Genomic DNA, 6,085 nt, shown 5'->3' with positions numbered 1-6,085 from the left:
GCTTGTCATCTGTCTTTGTCGGATCTCAGAGGCACCAACACCATATTGATTCAATTGGACAAAAACAACCACTACTTGATCCAATTTGATCATACTAACTTTGCAAAATACAATTAGTGTGTAACATTGTGTATAATAATAATTAGGGCAAACCCAAAAAGGGGACATTACATATCATGTCAAATGGTTCTAAAAATATCTAACCCATGTAATGAATGCATCTCTAGCTTCCCTAGGTGCACCATAAATAAATATTAATCTTACCTTATAAATATAGTGCAAGGAGAACACACCTTTTCCCAATAACAAAGTCCTTCCAGTTCTTGAATACTTTGGAGTGACCATCTTTTCCTTGCCTACATTAGAGGCAAAAGAAATTTCCCTTCTTAATCTTAGTGGGCCTGCATGGATTTTTTATCCTTTTTATGGCAGTAACCTCCATGGCTTGTAAGATAAGGCCTTTACTTAAGGCTTGGGAATCCCCTCACATATTGAAGACATGAAACCCTAGCCCATATAAAGAATCATGTTTACACAAGGAAGCCAAAGCTCAATAATATGAAAAAATAAAGAATATTTAAACCCCAAAATATTGTAATTTTTATTTTGAGGGCTAATTTTGCATTTGTATGCACTAAGATCGATCACACTTTGTTGTTTTTTTGCAAGTGGCACATGCAATCATTCCAAGCGAACTCTCTGATTTAGAGAGTGATTGTTTTTTTCTTTTTTTTTGGTGTTGTGGGGTGCGGGTTGGGGCTGAGGGGGGTTGGGTGGGTGTAGGGGTGAGTTGTCTATTGATGCATTGAGTTTTGTTCTATTTCCTTGTACTCTTCATTTTAATGGATTATTCTAAGGATCTTTTGCTAACTCTTTATATTTATGAAAGATGTTGTCACCATGTATGGAGTGCATTAATGGATCTCGGATATGCTCTATATGTTGAGAACAATATACTTAATCTACAAATGAATGATTAATCATACAAAGCTCTTGGATGTCTTCATAGCGTCATTCACATTGAATCATGTAAGGGTTTTCATGAAGCTTGGAAAAATTGAAAAAATTGTATAGCACTACAAATGAAGTCCAAGACTATCAAATAGATGAGTTGATGAGCCTTTATCCAAAGAACTTTGACAACATCTATGATTATATCAAGTTAAGGTTAGAGATCTAAGAGCACAATGGGTTTGCCCTAACTTTGCCAAATGCAATCAGTGTGTAACATTGTCTATATAATATTTATGTATGTATGTATGTATCTATAATAGATCTCATATATATATAGCATACATATATATTATATATACTCTTAACATAAGTTAATTATATCTATATAATATTTTCCATAAATTATTTATATAGCTCAATTTATTTGACAAAATTATAAGATTAACAGAAAGGAAGGGGAAAAAGGAGTAGAGGAGATCTAGAGAAGACTTAGAGCATAAGTTTAAGGAGGGAGTCAAAATAAGAATTGATAAGGAATGAGAAAATAAAAAGAACATATGGAAATCTTAACGATAGTAGTAAAAATAGATTTGATTAGTGAGAGATAGGTGAAGATTATATACGGAGTAAAAGGGGCAATAGTTGTCAAACAAATGTATCTTTTTATAACAACAAATGAAAGGACACGACTCCCTACAGTCAAAGGAAATATTAAGGAGGAGGATTCATTTGAAGGAGTAAAAAAAGGGGAAATCGATTGGGAAAATAATATATTATTCTCAAAGGCAAGAATGCAAAATAGAATTAATACCTTGTAAGATAGGTAAGTGCTGCAGTAGAATGGACCTTGCTACATCATGCAAAGGAAACAAATAAATCCTATGGTGGAATGGGCCATGCTACATAATATATAGGCAAAAGCCTTGCAGTGGATTGGGCATGAGCTACATCGCACAAAGGCTAGGGAATAAGGCTTGTGGTGGAATGGGCCATGTTACATCATACAAAGGTAAGAGTCTTGTGGTGCAATAGGCATGAGCTACATGATACAAAGGCACTTTTTTTTGAAGGATAATGCATATGGAAGAATTATTATGAGAATCCATCACCATATAAGGAGATAATATTACACTAACAATATAGTTAGTTTGCATATACTTGCTCTTTATTTGGTGATTACAAGAGCTAAATCAAGATTTACCTTGTTAAGAGGTAGTTTAAGTGGTAATGCTACATTGCTAACCACCTTACAGTTCTTGGTTTCATGAAATTTGTGATTCTAGGGCAAAAGTTAGGGCAAACCCAATAAGGGGACATTACACATCATGTCAAATGGTTCTAAAAATATCTAACCCATGTGATGCATGCATCTCCAGCTTCCCTAGGTGCACAATAAATAAATATTAATCTTACCTTATAAATATAATGCAAGGAGAAGAACACAACTTTTCCCAATAACAAAGTCCTTCAAATTCTTCAATACTTTGTAGTGACCATCTTTTCCTTGCCTTTAGTAGAGGCGAAAGAAATTTCCCTTCTTAGTCTTAATGGGCCTGCATGGATTTTTTATCCTTTTTATGGCAGTATCCTCCATGGCTTGTCAGATAAGGCCTTTACTTAAGGCTTGGGCATTCTTTCCACTCATATTGAATACATGAAACCCTAGCCCATATAAAGAATCATGTTTACACAAGGAAGCCAAAGCTCAATAATCTGAAAAAAATAAAGAATAGTTAAACCCCAAAATATTGTAATTTTTTATTTTATGGCCTAATTTTGCATTTGTATGCACTAAGATCGACCTCACTTTGTTTGTTTTTTTGCAAGTGACACATGTAATTGTTCCAAGCGAACTCTCTGATTTAGTGAGTGATTGTTTTTTCTTTTTTGGGCGAAGGGAGGATGCGTGTGGGGGTGAGTTGTCTATTGGTGCATTAAGTTTTGTTCTATTTCCTTGTTCTCTTCATTTCTATGGATAATTCTAAGGATCTTTTGCTAACTCTTCATAACTATAAAACACGATGTCATTATGTATGAAGTGCATTAATGGATCTTGGATATGCTCTATATGTTGAGAAAAATATACTTAATCTACAAATGAATGATTAATCATACAAAGCTCTTGGATGTCTTCATAGCCTTATTCACATTGAATCATGCAAAGGTTTTCATGAAGCTTGGAAAAATTGAAAAAATTGTATGACACTACAAATGAAGTCCAAGACTATTAGATAGATGAGTTGATGAGCCTTTATCCAAAGAACTTTGTCGACATCCATGATTATATCAAGTTAAGGTTAGAGATTTAAGAGCATGATGTAAAGAATTTAAAATTAAGAAAAAGGACACTCGGTTGGTCTTACAATGCATTGAACAAACTAGGTTATGAAAGAGCAAAAAAATTGAGAAGACTTAAAAGAAATCAAAGAACAATCCGCAAATATATTGAAGATCAAACAAATCCTCTTAAAAGGGGAACTCATCTATGAAGGTTAAGCTTGTTCATATTGCAAGAATCAGGGATATCAAGAACATTCTTGTTATGAGGAGATTGATGAATTAAAACATTGTAAGAAGAAACACATTGATCGACATTCCAAAATGTACGAGTTAACTTCTTCTTAATCAAAACAATCAAAAGGCCAAACATATTTTTCTTCTACACTAGGTAAGAACAAAGGACAAGCTAAAGCTCTTTGTGCTTCTATTGGTCTTGGATTAGAGAGACCACTTCTAGCTTCATGAGCATCATCTCATCTCATTGTAGGGAAGAATTGTTGAATTGGCACTTGTTTCAGTTATCATTAGAGATATGGAGAGTAGAGAGATTATTGCTATTGAGGTGGTTGATCATGTAGCTTGGTTGTACTTCTTTACAGATTCTGCTCATGATGATACCTTTGATCCTTTGGGTGATGATTATAGTTCTAGTAATGGCCATGATTTGGAGGAGAGTTTCAGCTACTTGGTTATTCTCACATTTAATCCAATTCTTGAGCCATGCATTCCATCTCCTTTTCCTAATGTTGTATTTGATGATGCTTGTGTTGCCAAAATCATGGCAAATTGTGATTTAGTGCAGCAAGATATCTATTATCTTCTAGATATGGGTTTTTGTCCATATCTTGTAGAGAGCATTTTCTTGTCTTTTTTCTCTTTTGGGGAGGAGCTTTGTCCCATGGGGTTTTTATCCTTTTCTCCATTTGCAAGAGATTGCATTTGCACATGGGTACCTAAGATGGCCTTGTAGTTAGACCTAAGTTACGAGTCCAAATTCGGATGCATATCCAAGGATGGGAACCCAACCGTGAATACATGTAATGTCTCTTGTTAGGATCTTACATATTTTAGCTTAAATTTGTGGATTGACCTTTGCAGATCCATTCTATATATATATATATGTATGTATGTATGTATGTATGTATGTATATGTATGTATGTATATACATATATATGCAGATCCATTCTATATAGATAGATATGTATGTATGTATGTATATATATACATATGTAGTATATACATATATATATACATACATACATACATACATATATATATATATATATATATATATATATATATATATATATATATATATATATATATATATATATGTACATACATACATACATATATATATACACATACATATATATATACATATACATACATACATACACACACACACACACACACACACACACACACACACACACACACACATACATACATATAATTATAATTATCCTCTTCTATCTATTTTTGGGTGATTGATATTTCTTGTTGTACCTTGATATGAGAAATGATGTGTCTTTTCATTATATTATTTGACAATATTAATATTCTTATTATGCAGTTATTTATAATTAATATTAATATAATGCAATTCACTTCATATTATAATTATTAATATTTTATCATTTTATATAATAATATTTAATTCTTATATTTTTGTATTAATATATTATGCAATATTATAATAAATTATAACGATACCATTATTTATATTATATTTATATTTTTTATTATTTATCTATATTTTAATTAGATGGTTCTTATTTTGATAGGTATATTATTACGGTAATAGATAATTGTCTATTATTAGTTAATGGTAATTCATTATAAATATTTAGGTAGCTTTAGTTAGTTGTAGGTTTTTTTAGCTAGAATAGAATTCTTCTATTCTTTACGATCATTTCCTAAGGAAACATCATTCCATTATTTTGTATATGGACCTCTCAGTCACTATTAATAACAAGCAAGTATTTTACCAATTACTTCGTAATATGGTATCGGAGCCAATATTTCAATTTTTTTGAAAAAATTATAATTTCGTTGGAAATTATTCTCTAATTTAAAAAAAAATAATTTCTAAGGTTTCTCTTAACAACTCATCTAGGGTTTTTGTTTTTCTTGAGAAATTCATCTACGAAGAATCTGAGTTTCGAGTAGTTTACTTTTTTTTAAATCGTGATTCTAATAGCTCGCATCTAGCACATCTTCTACATACGTGCGATCTCTGATACACAACTTCTCTGGTCGATTTTTGTCTACCAATCAAAAAACTCGACAAAATCAAGTGTTCCCAATGTCATTTTTCATGTCTGTAATCATTGTGAGGGTTGTTTTGTTTGCAAATTGCGATTTCCTTAACAAAAATCGTGCACATACAAGGCCTGTCTCTGTAGCTCACGTTTTTCTTATGCTACCTCACAAATAGGATGTGTCTGGTTCATAGTGGCATTGAATGGTGTTCTCTAGTCACATTTTATAGATGGCTATGCTCTTTTCCAAACCCCCATGATTGCAAAAATCATCATTGTTTGAAGTTAACCCACTACTCTTCCATGCCACCTCTGCCTGTAACTGCGATCTAAGACAGAACTCTACAATATTTTCCTAGAAATTGCCATTTTTTTTGTAATTTTCTTCCTCTATGGCTACCAACTAGGGTTTTCTTTGAAACCCTATTTTTTGAGCTTGGGAATTTTTTTCATTCCAGATTCTTTTTGGGTTTTTCAAGAGCACAATTGGGTTGTCAAATTTTAATGGGTGCCTCAATTTTTGTGCCTCAAATTTTGAGCTAGCGGATCTAGAAAATGACAATTTTCCTTATGTGTTTTTTGAGCT

This window comes from Cupressus sempervirens, chromosome 5, assembly GCF_028749045.1.
Source record: "Cupressus sempervirens isolate cs-2001-9-10 chromosome 5, ASM2874904v1, whole genome shotgun sequence".
Classification (NCBI taxonomy): domain Eukaryota; kingdom Viridiplantae; phylum Streptophyta; class Pinopsida; order Cupressales; family Cupressaceae; genus Cupressus; species Cupressus sempervirens.
The sequence above is the reverse complement of the archived record's forward strand: the minus strand, read 5'-3'. Positions refer to the sequence as shown.